This window comes from Tamandua tetradactyla, chromosome 10, assembly GCF_023851605.1.
Source record: "Tamandua tetradactyla isolate mTamTet1 chromosome 10, mTamTet1.pri, whole genome shotgun sequence".
Classification (NCBI taxonomy): domain Eukaryota; kingdom Metazoa; phylum Chordata; class Mammalia; order Pilosa; family Myrmecophagidae; genus Tamandua; species Tamandua tetradactyla.
Genome location: NC_135336.1, coordinates 98,813,337 through 98,828,340, shown reverse-complemented (window position 1 = coordinate 98,828,340; position 15,004 = coordinate 98,813,337).

Below are 15,004 nucleotides of genomic sequence, written 5' to 3'. Positions count from 1 at the left end.
ATCCCCTCCTGCCATGGGCCTGGTCAGCACTGACCTATGACACATTTCTCTAACCTTCCATGGCTGACCTGATTTTTCTGGGTAACCCAATCTTCTGTTTGTGTTTGTTTCTTAGAGCCGTGCTCATACTTTCAATCACATTAAGATAAAGTCTTGCTGACACCGAGCTACTTTATTTTTTCAACGTGAGGCCGAATACTCGTGTTCTGACACTTCGGGAGTTGGCATTTGCACTTTCACTGTCAGAAAGCAATTATTTCAGCATTTTCAAGTTCTTGGGTCCTCCATGGAGGATACCAAATGCATTTTATTCATGTGTTTGCTTGTCCTGTCTATGATATTATGATTTATTATGCAGCTGGATATTTTAGATTTCAGCTTATGTTTTTTTCTCTCATGTTTCCTTTCCCCCTTCCTCTTCCATACTAGAGCTGACTCTGGACTTCTATCTCCAGGAGAAGAAGGTGGCGGGCAGAGAGACGTGACCGGTGGGTCTTTCTGGCTTTTCTAGTCCAAATGCATAAATCCTTGGGATATTTTTAGAAGATATCCTCTAAAAAGGCTGTAAAATGAAGGGAGAAGAGAATTTACTGGGAGGGAGAGGAGTTTCCCTCCTAGGGAGATGGTGGGATATGGTCCCTCATGGGCAGGCAGAGGCACTCACTCAGCTTCTCCAAGATTTCTTTGTCCCCAGCGTTGGACGGCAGTAGCTGAGATCCGCCAGAGGGGAAAGTGCACGAGGAGGGCTGTTAGGAGGTCCCCATGGTGGATAGGGAGGGCCATGGCAGGAACCCAGACATGGCCTGGGACACAGACTCTGTCTGAACACAGAGTATAACCGGAGAGAGCCCCCCAGGTACACCTGAGGTGGTGTGGGATTGGAGCTGAGTCAGAACAGAAACATTGCTCACACACCTGAGCTAATGGACTGAGATGCCGGCCCACCAAGAATGAGCTCTCAAATGGTTATATTTCGACTGCCTTAGCGATCCCCTATTGTTGGGCATTTAGGTTACGCCCACCTTTTCCTTGTTATGAACTTTGATAAGTGTCTTGCCATTTGTTTCTGTTTAAAGTTGTTTTGGGCTACACTTTGACTGGCTTAGTGATCCCCTATTCTTGGGCATTAGGTTATGCCCCCTTTTCCCTGTTATGAAAAGAATTGCTTTGAGAAGTGTTTTATTAATTTGCTTCCTTTTGAAGTTTTTTCCCCTTTTTTGAGAATATTTCTGGAGCTAGCATTTTTAACTCTTGCCATGTAGTTTGTGAATGTTCTCCAAGAAGATTAAATCTGTTTCGGTGCCACCTGCCAAAGCTTCACACTCTGGGAACTATTGGTTTTTATTGTTTTCAGTTATTTTTATGCTTTTGCTAATATTCAGGATGTTAATTCTTTAATAGTATCCTGAATTCCTTTCTTCACTTGGAATCTACACTGTGCACTTTTCTGCATGGGGATGAACTTATTTGACTTCCTGTTAAGAATTGACCCCCTTCAGCACAGGAGATTTACGGTTGACACAGAGACACTTGCAGAGCCCAGCCTCATCCCTGGCCATGATGGCAGTGTCGCGTTTCACCAGGATCGAGCCTCATCCTCCACCCCTCTGTCTCTGGGGCTCCTTTCTCCAGGGTGCCCTTGACCTTCGTTTCGTGTCTTTCTCACAAAAGTACGAAGTCAATTGTGCCACTTTGCAGCAGGGATTCCACCTATTTTTTAGGATTTGTGCCTTTCTTTCTAAGCTGCTACATAGTGTCTATTTTAAAATTTTTATTTTGAAATAGACGGATTCATTTGGATGTGAAAATCTGAGAGGTTGATGGCAGAATTTGTGATGGAGGGTGATAGCTCCATTTAAGAAACCAAACATTCAGGACTGGGAATCACTAGAAGGATGTGGAACAATTCCAACTGACCAGGATGTCTACACTAGAACTGTTTGAACTGAACAGGTATTTTATTGGCTGCAATGGATTTATATGCCACCTGTCTCCAAATCTGCTGCAGCCTTATTAAAAAAAGAGACAAGAACTATTAAGTGACTAAAATGCAAACAACTGGGGAAGACCAGAAGAGAAGGATAGGACGAAAGCAAGAGTGAACTACGTCAACTCTAAGGATTACCAGAGTCTTGCAATAAGCAGTAACTGTTTCTGAGCTTCCTGAAAACTGAAGAGGCTTTGAATGGGAAGAAAGCACCATAGATCGTACAGAGGGAGCCAGCTTGCCAGTGGGCTGTGCCACATGCTGGACCATCTGGGAAGGACCAGGCTCTCTGTGCTCAGATTCCTCTCTGAGGCAGGTACAGGAGCTGTGTGTGACAATGTCAGCCATGAAAGCTCAGTAGCAGTGCCTTTGCAAGTTCTCAAGGCTGGGTGTTCGTTTTATAAAGAATGTAGAAGAAGAGTCCTCTATGCAGACTGGTCCGAAATTGCTGTCTCCAAAAGGAATGCAGGTGTCAACTCCTCCTCTCCTTTCATTCTCTCTTGACCCTGCTCCAGTTGAGCTTTGTCTCCAATATTCTATTGACATTGCCTTCACCAAGGTCAGAGGGGTTGATCTGGCATTAGTCTTGGTTGGCCCTTACTTCCCAGGGCCCATTGCTTCCTTCTCTTTAAGCTCGCTCTCCATTCAGCCCCCAGACAGGGTTCTCTCTTGGTCCTCTCCCTACATCACTGGATTTTCCTCCAACCTCCCTCACATGCCCCCCTCTGCCCCTCGCTGATGCCCTGTCCACAAGGTTGCTCTCCTCCCTTGGTAGCTCATTCAAATCTCTAACTTTAAGTTGTATCTCTCCTGGTGACCCCAAAGTATATAGCTCCAGTTCCTGCATGCCACCTGCCTCCTCTTCATCTCCTTAGCATCTCTAACTTCATGCACTCCAAGACAGGATCTTGATTTCACCCCTGTTTTAGTTTTCTAGGCTGCTCAAGCAAATACCAGGAAATGGATTGACTTAAACAATGGGAATTTATTTGCTCGTAGTTTTGAGGCCTGGAGAATGTTCAACTCACGGCATCATCAGTGCTTTCTCCCCGAGGACTGTGGCATTCTGGGGCTGGCTGTGCGTGCTCCTGGGCTCCTCTGACACATGGCAGGGGACACGGCCACCTCTCCTGGGCTCTCTCTTCCCTTCCAAGTTCTGTTTCATCTTCTTGCTTCCTGTGGCTTTCTCTCTCTCTGTCTGAATTTCATTCCATTTACAAGGACTCAAATAAGATGATTAAGACCCATCTTGAGTGAAGTGGCTAACATCTTAACTAAGGTGGCCTCATCAAAGGTCCAACTTACAATTGGTTCACACCCACAGGAATGGATTAGATTTAAAGACTTTTTTCCCCTGGGGTACAACCAGCTTCACAACCCCCATATCTTCTTTCCCTATCTTAATAAATGGCACCCCCATTCTTTCAGCTCTTCAGGCTAAAACCCCTGGCGTCACCTCTGACTTCCCGCTTTTTCGGGCCCCACATCCAACTTGCTGACGCTCCCTGCCCCCACCCTGTCCCAGCTCCGTGGCGGTCCTGGCACCTTTGAAATGGAACTCCTTCTCCGTGACTCTCCAGCAGTTCACTCACAGCCACCAGACAGTCCTTTCAAAATGTAAACCAGACCATGTTATTTCTCTACTTTTATTCAACTCAAAATACAATCCAAAGTCCTCAAGCTTGCAGGGCAGTCCAAAATCTGCCCCACTCCGCTGCCTTCCTGACCTCACCTCTTAGCGTTCTGTCCTCTCCACACCCGAGCCTGGCGCCTGCTCCTTTGGGGGCCTGTGAAGCCCTCCATCACCTCTGCCCGGAAAGCTCTTTCCCTTTAGCTTTCCCTGCCTCACTGGGGACTTCCCCTGGCTCCTTTCATTACCTGTCTCCTTATTCTGGCTTTATGTTTCCTTTTAGCACTTAGCACTACTACTTATATCTATGGTTTCCTTGCTCCTGCCTTCTCTGATGGAGTAGAGACTGGGCAGCAGCTCAGCTGCTTCCTCTCTCAGCTCAGTTGCTCCCTCCATCAGCTCAGCTTCTCCCTCTGTCAGCTCAGCTGCTCCCCCATCAGCTCAGCTGCTCCCTCCATCAGCTCGCTGCTCCCCCCATCCCCCTCAACCAGGGGCTGGCACTCAGCCAGAGTTCCTTAAAACCTTGTGTCCCCCTCACAGGACAGGAGCAGGTGAGGAAGCAGCCCTCTGTCTTAGTCATCCCTCCTCACCCCAGAAAATTAGGAAGTGGGGAAGGAGCACAGAGGGAAGTGGAGATGGTTGCACTTGCTTGGCCGCCGTTTCTGGCCTCAGCTCTCCAGTGGGATGGGAACTCTGGAAGGTGCTGCCTGGCATCCGAAGTAGACCTGACTCCAACCACCGCTGCTAGAATAGCACATGGAAGTGTGGTTTCAGGTTCCTATAGTGTTCCACGTGGGGGCTGAGCACTCGGATGCCTACAGGACTGGTGAGGCTGTCCTGCCCCATATGAAGGGTGCCTGGCGAATCACGAGCCCAGTGAAGCAGGTCTTCCAAATGTTTTACAGAGAAGCTGGGAATCTTTATTTTAAAGGTTGGCCTAAATGTTTTGCAAGTTCTATGTGTTCCTAGTAAGATTTGGCACAGCAGTTTGGGCCCACTGGAACCAACCACAAGCTTTGTAAGAGTGCAGCCGCGGAGTTCAATCACTCCCGTCGCACGAGACACGGCGGGGACACACAGCTCCACCGCAGCCTGGTCAGCTCTCTTTGTGCGAATTGCAATCCGCCAGCTGTCCAGGAAGCATTCTGTGGAGTGTGCTGGGAAACTGTTGTGTGAATTATACACATCTCTCATGACAACAAAAGTGAAAGGAGCCCCCTACCTTTCTGCAGGGCACAACCTGCACAACCACCCATGGCGACCGCTGGTATGGAATTCTCTGTGCAGCCCAGCCCAGCCCTAGACTGATATGAGGGTCGTGTGAATTCCCCACTTCTTGGAAAAGATAACAAATTGTTTTTGTCTAGCTCCTTGCAGTTTGATTTAATCACCCGCGATCCTGAAATACGGCATTATACCCAGTTTATAGATAAAGGAAATCATTCTTAGAGAGGTTAATTTGCTCATGAGGTTACAGAGCTAGTCAGAGGTGGGGCAGGGCCCAAACCTCAATATTTTGACGTCCTGGAGGAGTGCACATAACTCTTGCCATCTTCTCCCTTTTCAGACCCACCCCTACCCCCACCCCAATACTGGTAGCCCACAATGAGTGCTCTCCTTTCCCTCCCAGTACAGTGCCCAAGGGCTACTGGGAACCAGTGCTCTCTGTGGGCAGGTAAAAGCCGGGCTGACTGTGGGGGTGCCTGCTCAGATGTCCCAGCTTCCACGGCATCCTCACACTGGCAGCACACCTAGGCCAGGTTCTTCCCAAAATTGTGCTGTGATGGAGACAAAGCTCACCACACACACCTGTTCTGTCCTTTTATTTAAAATTTAAAAAGCTCATTCCCTTGTCGTCCATCTCACGTTGGACAGAAATCTGGAAGCTTCCTGACATTTGTATTCAGGGATCCCAGATATTAAAATAGTCTTCAGACGCTTCCGTTTTTTCTAAGGATGGGGGGGGGGGGGGGGTGATGTTTGAAGGATGTGGTAGGTGAAGGAGGAAGCAGTTTCCTTTCTCTTTCTTCTTTGTAGAAGAATTTACTGTTTTACAGCAGACCTTTTATATTCAGATTTTTATAACCTGGAACCTTGGCCCCTGTTCTATTTTCATTGTCATCTTTATGGAGTCATTTAATCCTGTGTAACCATGTAAAACTGGCCTTTACTGTCATGTGCACACCCCAGATGTCACCCAGACGAGGCCGGGTCTCATGGGCCTCGTGCTCGCGGTGGCAAGCATTCCTGTGGCAGTGCTTCCCAGGGGGGCGGCAAGGTTGGAATTTACTGAAAATTGCAAACTCGGGCTAAGGCAAGGCTTTCAGGGAAAGGGGTCTGAGTGGGATTGGCATGGACCACCCAGCAGCCACCCAGAGTTGGCGGACATGGCCAGGTGAGGGTTTGCAGGCAAGAGGGTCAAAGACTCTTAAAATGCCAAGAGCCTCTGGACACCTTCCACTGAAGAGCTGAGGGGTCTTGTGGGAAGTTCCTGCGATGGGTTTCCAAGTCGCAACAGGAGAGCCCTGCCAGTGGTGGCAGGGGACGGTGGGGGGGTGGGGGGGAGCACATCCATGGAGACAGCAAGCCCCCTGAGCGCAGGTACTTGCAGTTCTCATTTTTAAGGACGGAATCACTAGCGCAGCCATGGTTTCTAGAAACCCAGGGAAAATGATCACCTGTGTACTCGGACCTTTAACAGCAGGCATTGCACTTTTAAATTGTGCTAGGCTTGACATATATCCCGAAACGATTGAACCAGAGGTGTGCGAGTCCAGGTGGGCCCTATGGCCGGCGGTCTTCACCGTTCCCTGTGTGGTGGGGCCAGGTGGCGGCCAGGCTGTGCAGGACAGCTCGGCTGGAGAAGCCACCACCCCCGCCAGCCTCCCCGGCCCTTTCTGTCAGCTGGGAAGTGCGCTGTGCCCAGCCCACAGATTTGCTTCTTCCCCTTTATTTTCTTCGGCTCTCACCTGCAGGACATTGTGTTTCTTTGGGGAGAAAGAGATCCCAGGGTTTTATGAACCTTTGGGCCAGCCATTACCAGGGAAGCAGGGGGGAAGCAGGGGCAGCACCCACAGTTCACTTCTGATCTAGGGTGGCACTGCAGTTTGGGGGGACGGGAGCGACCTGTGGGGGGAGAGTTGAGGGGAGGAAATTCAGCAGCAGCCCCGAGGTCTGGCTAGCCAGGTTTTGGGGGCCCCAAATGTTGTCTCAGAGTTTAAAAGGCATTTAAATGTGGGTACCAAAGGGAGCACCTGAAGCATTCGCAGGCTTGGCTTAACTTTTAAATTTTATTTTCATGTATTTTAGCCAGGAAAGAAAATCATGTGTAAGGGTGAAAAAAAAGCATGTTTTATGATGAGAAATATTTGGGAAAAATTAAAATTTGACATTTTAGGTCTTTATGAACTTATCATTGACAATGTTACATTTTACCTGAACCCCATGAGCCTGGAAAACAGCAAAGGTGAAGCAATCCCCCCACCCTTTTGTTCTGGAAATCAGCTCACTGCAAAAAAAAGAACTGCCCTTTCCCCGTGTGACCCAGGTAAGACTCACAGGTGTCCCTTGTTCCCAGGACAAGGCCAGACACAGCCCCTCCAGGTTCTCACTCTTGGCTTCATAAATGATTAACCGAACTCCCCGCCCTGCTGACCAATCAGAACAAAATACTTAGGTGCAGCTTCTCTCCTTCCTCCTGGCCCCTGAACTTTGAGGGTGCCTCCCAGAAAACAGGCTGCTTCAGCATAAAACAGTCTTGGAGCTACTCTCCAATCACAACCTTTCATCCCGCTTCCCTATACCGGGTTCTTCTCTTTCTGTAGAAGAAAAGCCCTTTTTGCCTAACTCTTGAAACACTTGTAGACCTTCTGTCCCTATTGCAACAGCCCCTCCCTCCTTTGCAAGAGCCCCTTGCTCCCTTACTGTCAGCTTTGCTAATAAATCTCTCCTTGCCAAATTCAGATTTGTGTTTTATTTGACATTGTGAATGGAATAGCAGTTCCAATTTTTCTCTTTCTCAAAGAAAGAGAAATTATCCAGGTTTTGGCACTTCTGGAAAGATTGTCTTTGTTGGGTGGGGGTGGTAGCAGGACAGAGGTAAGGGGAGCTTCTGGAGAGGCTTCTCTGGGGTCCTTTTTAATCAGAGTAACTTTCTTAAGAACAAAATTGCATTTGGTAAGGAATACATTTTGAATTTGTCTCGATAGACCCTATGTAACATGGATTCTGAAACCATTCATAAAAACCGTACTGCTCATTTCAGAAAAAAATTAATAAAATGCTAAAAAATGAAAGGGTGGAAGGCTAACTGCTATGCAAAGGAAGTGGTATTCAAAACCAGTCCCCTGAGCTTTCAGTCAGACTGAGCTGTCCACCCCAAAGCAGACTCGCCTTCTCCTGCTCTGCTACCTGTGCTGGGGAGGAGGGATCAGGGAGAAGGCCGGGGTGCAAATTTGTCCCAGCCCTTCGAGGAGACCCTTACCCTGGGCTCAAACCAAACTACCCAGCAGGAGGGAGCCTGCCGTGAGCCCTGTGGGCAGACTGAGGCCGGGCTCCTCCCTGCACTGCAGGGCCCGGGAAAGCAGGGGAGCACGTGCTTCAGGGGAAACAAGGCTGACCCTACCCCAAACGGACATCGCCAGGGAAGCTCAGGAAGATGCGGAGGGTGTCGAGACTTGCTTGCTCCTTCAACCTCGGCTCCCACCCCGGGAGCTGCTCACACCCCCGTGGGGCCTTGCCCAGCACACCCTGCTTCTCCAAGCAGCCACAAAGCCAGATAACAGGTGCCCCCCTCGCCTGGCTGAGGCGGCCAGTCAGGACCCAGACATACACCAGGTCCAGGATAACTTCCCCTGGAAGCCAGGTGGGCCTGGCAGCCCTGCCCTTCTGGAAAGCACGAAATTGGAAATTGAAACGAAGGGATTCTCCAGCGAGCTCAGCTTTTGGGACTTGCAAACCAGCCCTTGCTGCCCCACCAGCCTCCATTTATGTAACCTTTCATTCCGACTGGTCCTCTTCGGAGAGTCCAGGATGTGGACTTGAAATACAGTTCTGGGGGCTGACCTTTAGGTGAGTTTGTTGAATAGTAAATTGTTATTGCTAGAGCTAGTGCTGCACCTATTATAAAGCTTCAAGGGGCACAGCTGGTAGCACACATGGTCAGCATTTGCCCTTTCTTAGGGAACCTGCATTATGCTGCCATTTATTATCTAAACATTTTGGCTCAACAGTGTCATGAAATTATTAGTCTTGAAATGACAGAAACTAAATTTCCCTCCATAAGGCAGAAGAGAATACAGTCCATTGAAGGTTGGCCATCGGGGAAGGGGCTCTAGTGACAAGAGTTTTTGTGCTCCAAGGCAGAAATGTAGTTTGATAAGGAGATGAAGATTGGAGTTTGCCAGGCTATGATTGATGACTCATCCATCAGTGGATTAATTCTGGAATGGGCTAATTGGAAGTAAATTAATCCACATAGCTAGGAAGTGAATGTCTTTGCTTTGTGGGTGCCACTGAGAGTGCAGAGTTGTTCATCATGACAAAGTGGGTCAGATTCAGGCTGTTGAGTTTTTAGAGTTTTAGCAGGTAATTTTTTAGGGGGCGGGGAGAGGAGGGGGTACGTATGGGCCAGGAATCGAACCCAGGACTCCCACATGGCAGGTGAACATTCTACCACTGAATCACCCCCACACCCCTAGTAGCTCATATTTTAGGAGGAGGTACTACTACTTAGTGCTAACATTAGTAGTGGTAGTAATGGTATAACTAGGCATTTACTAGGTGCCAGGAACTCTTCTAAACCTCTTACATGCATTAACTCATTTCAACCCTGCCCTGATTCGATGAGGCTTTACAGAGGAGGAAACTGAGGTACGGAGAAGCAACTTCTAAATCCAAGGTCAGATTCTCTGGGAGGGAGGAAGATTTTTTTACCCCCAGAGATGCCATGATTATACAGCTATTAAAGTTAACCAGATTAATCAATTGCCACAATTTGTACTGCCTTTCTTCTGTCATTGGAGTTTCTAGTCTGTTTCATTTTTACTGGGAACACTCATCTGAAAGGATAACAGGGATGTCATAAGGTGTACTTCTTTCATCTAAACTATTTCATTACTAGCAAAAGTTTGCTCGCAACAGGACCAGCAAAGGTGCTAGGGAAAGTGTTCAGCGGGGAGTTTCTTTTGAGTGAGTGGTTGGCAAGGCCCTGGGGCTGAAGTGTTTAAAGGCGCGTGGTCCGAGAGCAGCGCCCGCGGGGAGGGGAGGAGGCAGAGCTGCCTGGCTTGCAGCCAGGGGACTGGTCCTGGCTCCCTCAGACAGCGCTGTGAGCTCAGCCTGGGCCGTGCTCTTCAGCTCAGAAAGTGCGGAGCTGTGGCTGGCGAGGAGGGGCAGGTGGGCATCAGGTGCCAAGGCTCCCAGCCGCTGGAGCATGGGTGCTTTGGTCCCAAAGGTGGGGGATTTGGGCAGCACCTACAGCCTGCTCCAGGTCACCCAGTTGGGCTGCTCAGACCAGGAATAGGAGCCTGGTCCCTTGGGGAGCGAGGCTGAGTCACTCCCCCTCATCCCTGTGAAGGGGAGTAGAGAGCTAGAGAGGGTGAGGCCTGTGGGCCGCTCAGGAACTCAGAGTCTCCAGAGGAGAAAGACTATCCGGGGAAGGGGGCTGATGTAGTAGATTGAATAATGCCCCCTGACAAAGACATGCCATTCATCCTTACCCTGAGTTCCTGCGGGTGTGAACCCATTTGTAAGTAGGACCCTTTGAAGATGACGGTGGGTGGAGGCATGGCCTTATTTGTGAACAGATCTTCTTAAAGTTATAGGCCCCCCCCACACCCCCATGCCACCCTGGTTCAGCTGGGCCTCATCTGTGTGGCCAAGGCCTGTTATTAAGAGGAAATTCAGATGCAGCCAAGGGACAAAGTGTGGCCTTATTGACAGCTTGGTTTTTGGGGGCCTCTACCTTCTGAAACCAGAGCCATAGAGTCCTGTTATTCCCCATCGTGCGGCTTTTGTCTCGGCAGCCTCTGGCAGACGAAGAAATGTGCTTGTCCGAATATTTGGAGTGACTGGGGCAGGTGCTCCCCAGGGAGGGTTTTGCACATCTCTCGTGGCCGCCTTCCCAGCAGTCCTTGCACTACTGCCAGAGAACCCAGTTAGGGCAGAGGGACCAGCCCGTGTGCAGGTTCCAGGAGCGGGTCTGGCTAGAACACCTAAGGAGACCTCACTGCTAGGAGAGGAAAGCTGGTAATCCCTCAACCCCTGAGGCACCTCTGAGACCCCTGAACTGGCAACTGGAAGTGGTTGCTTAAGAAGGAAGATACGAAGGAGATTCCCCTGAGCACAGGACAAGGGACGTCTGGATGGCAGCTGGACCAAGTGGAAAAATTCCACAGGGACCCTTCAGGACAGCAGGGTCGAGGGGTGGGGTGCAGAGGCAGGGCTGGTGCCTGGTCCTCTCTGCCTAGACAGGATACACGCCGAGGGCAGGCAGCCCCCAAGTGCTGCTCCTTCTCCCCTTTTCCGTGCGGGATGCTTTATTGCAGCTGATCCTATCTCCCGTCAGTGTTGGAGGTTGTGCATGTTGGGGGCAGCTCACATTCCCCTTAGTCCCTGAGCCAGCCTGGAGGAGATCAACAGAGGGGCCGCAGGAGGATGGTAGGGGGTGGGATGAGCGGAGGGGCACCCACCCGGTGTCCCTTCTTCACTGCCAGCTTCTCTTGCTGCCCGCCTCCCCACAGTGGCCTCCCTCTGATTCTGGAGCAAAGAGACTCTGTGGATTGAGCTGCTGGGGACAGTCCGGGAGCAGAGCAGCTCGCAGGCAGAGGGCCTTGCCCCGGTACTGGGACTGGGAGCCCTGGACTCTGGCTCTGGTCCAGCGCCGACGAAGCAGCCAGTCCATCCACCCGCCCTGGCCTCGGCTCTGTCACCCACCAGCTGGTCACGCGGGCTCTGGGAGCCCCAGGGTCCGCACTGTAAAATGGGGACCCACCCATCTCCCAATGACATCGTGCATATAAACTTGAGGCGTGCCACCTTCACCTGGTACATGCTGAGCCTGGAACCAAGCCTTAAAACTGCTCCAACCACTAAGTAAATATTAAAAATATTTTCCTTGTTTAAAGACGTATGATATGAATTCATCTGAAGAACTGGCTGAGAGAAACGAGAAAGACCGTTTCCTTTCCCCACTGGGGTGTGCTGACAAGGGGGTCATCCATCCCCAGAGGACATGGCAAATGTCCTGAACACATTAAGAGGTCAATTCATAGGACTTCTTGAAACAAAAGAGTGTTGAACCCTCTGTCCACATCATTTCAGTTAGAAACCCATTCTCCATCTCTTGACTTATCCAGGAACTTGTCAATTACCTTTTGCTCCTTCTGACTGTGAGGGCTCCTGAGAATCTTGGACTGCTAACATCAGAACTAAAATACAGAATTATCTCCCTCCTCTTAAGTACCAGGAGGCCAAATAGTACTGGATTACTGCCAGATCATGAGATAGACATTCCTCCCTTCAAGGAATCAGTTAGCTTTATGATGGATGCATTTCATTTTTAAAATTATGAAATATTCAATATGTACAGCAGAATATATGTAACACTAAAATAAGGTAGAAAGAAAAATATACAGTGAATACCTAGGGGCCCACAAGCCAGCTTAAGAACTGATTATTACCTGTACCAGCTCCCCAGAACTCCCTGTTTGCACCCCCACTCCCGTCCCTTTCCATTCCCACGGGGAAAACACAGTCCTGAATTTTATGTTTATCAATTTCTTTCTTATTTTCACAGTTTTGCTATATATACACACATCTCTAAGCAATATATTACTTAGTTTTGAATCCTTTGAACTCTATATAAATGGAATCATATATATGTGTCCTTCTGAACTGAGAGGAATTTCCAATCAGTATTTGAGTTGTTTCCAGGTTTTTGAAGTAGAAATAGTGCTTCTATGAGCATTCTTGTGAAGTCTTCTGGGCTTCTTTAGTGTGCATACTTAGGAGAGAAATTTCTGGGGAAAACTATGCATATCTTCAACATTACTGTATAATGCTAAAAGGTTTTCAAAGCAGTTCTGCCAGTTTGCATCTTCCTCCATTGCCAGCTAAGGGTTGCTCATTGATCCTCTTGGGCCACACGTGGTATTGAACTCCTTTGAGTTTTGCCAATTTGGTGTGTGTCAAGTGGTATGTTATTTGGTTTTAATTTGCCTCCCACTAACTATAATGATGTGTGTGCACATGTGTGTGCACATGTGTGTGTGTGTTCTAAGGGTGTCGTTAGAGGCTTTGGCCTCGCACAATTGTGGCAGCTTATTATCTAATGTCTGCATGGTTGTTGTCTTCCCATCTGAGGCTGAAGCTTGAAGTCCACTGGGGGAAGCAATGAGGAGGAGGGGGAGGGTGGGGGGAGGATCGGGGGAGGATGGGGGATGGGGGGAGGATGGGGGAGGATGGGAAACGGGCGAGCAAGGCAAGCTGGGGCCCTTGAGCAGGAGCTAGAACCCATGGCGAGGCCCCTGACCTTGGCATAGGTGTCCTACAGAAGCTGGGGCTTTTCACAGAGTTCAAAATACACACTGGCTCAACCCAGAGACGTGTCTAACTGTGGGTTTCTCTTTATTCAGCTCAAGATTTGCTGTGCTTCAAGAATCTAAGGATTTATGACTCACTGACTTTGGAAAACTCTTGATCATTATTTCTTTGAATATCGCTTCTACCTTGTCCTCTCTGTGATCTCATTTTTGGAAGTCTAATTAGATATATTTCAGATCTTACTCTATCCTCCACACCACTTACCTTCTTTCTCATCTTTTTAAAATAACTTTGTCTCCCTACATGCATTTGGATAATTTTTATATTCCGATGCATCAGGATTTAGCATCAGGATTGAGCGATGCTGAAGGAGGATCATGGGAAAATGGGCCAGTTGCAGGCCCGGCCACGACCCCACATCAGTGAGTCAGCAGCTCGGCAACAACGCGTGAGCAAACAGTGGCGGCTGGTTCACCTCTGCCCTCCACACCTCCCAAGAATCTTCCTTGCGACCTAACCAGAAACATACAGGAAAGGGAATTCTAGTGACATGGGCACATTACAAAGCCAAGACACCTTCAAGAACCTAACCCTTTTATTTTTACACGTGGTCTTTAATTCATCTGGAATTGGTCTATGTGTATGGCTGACGTAGGATTCTAATGTCATCCTTTTCTTTATACAGATCACCATTAGATTTCCCCATTGACTTGCATACCACCTGCAACATTTCAAGTCTCCAAATGTCTATGAGACGTTTCTAAGTCCTCTGTTCTTTCCCATTCGTTGGTGGTGTTTTTGTTTTATCTTTTCTATTCCCTGCACCATTATCATTCTAAGGCTTTATATATTGAAGCAAGATTTTGGGTTCAGTCTTCAGAGCGACAGGTGATTTGGGAGTGAGCCTTTCTTGTCTTCGTCTTCAGGTGTGTCTTTGCTAGTCTTGGCCCTTCGTTTCTGCACAGTCTTGCATACACATTTTAGAGGAAGCTAGTCAAACGGTACACATACACACGTTAGAGCATTGGTTGAAATTGTATTAAATCTCCCATGTCAGCTTGAGGAGATAATCAACACCTTTACAATACTGAATCCTCTATACGTGAACATGATGTGTCTGCATTTATTCAGTCGCTGTATGTACGTATGCCCATTTAAAAAGTCTGTTCGTTGCATTGTTACAGCCTTGTATGTTCTTATTGTTTTTGTTTGTTTGTCTGTTTGACCTATATATGACTAAAGGAGATGGGATTTAGGAAGAGTTTATAGTTTCATCAATTTTTTCTTTACACATTTTGGATGTTTTTAGGTATGTATTCAGGCTTCCACTTGGGAGCTATTAAATGTGTCTTTCGTCTCAGGATGCTTTTTAAATCCTCTCTTTATTTTAGAGGTTGAAATTTCACTGTGATGTGTCTAACTGTGGGTTTCTCTTTATTCTGCTCAAGACTTGCTGTGTTTCAAGAATCTAAGGATTTATGACTCTCTGACTTTGGAAAACTCTTGATCATTATTTCTTTGAATATTGCTTCTACCTTGTCCTCTCTGTGATCTCATTTTTGGAAATCTAATTAGATATATTTCAGATCTTACTCTATCCTCCACACCACTTACCTTCTTTCTCATCTTTTTAAAATAACTTTGTTTCCCTACATGCATTTTGGATAATTTTTATATGCCACTTCATCGATTCCTTCTTTAGCTGTGTATGATATATCTACTGAGAATTTGCATTTTTTTGTTTCTAGAAGTTCTCTTCAGTTTTTTCCTCCAATTCTGCTAGTTCATTTTCATTTATTCACTTTTATATTTTTTAATATAATAAAAACACATTTGATAATGTGTGT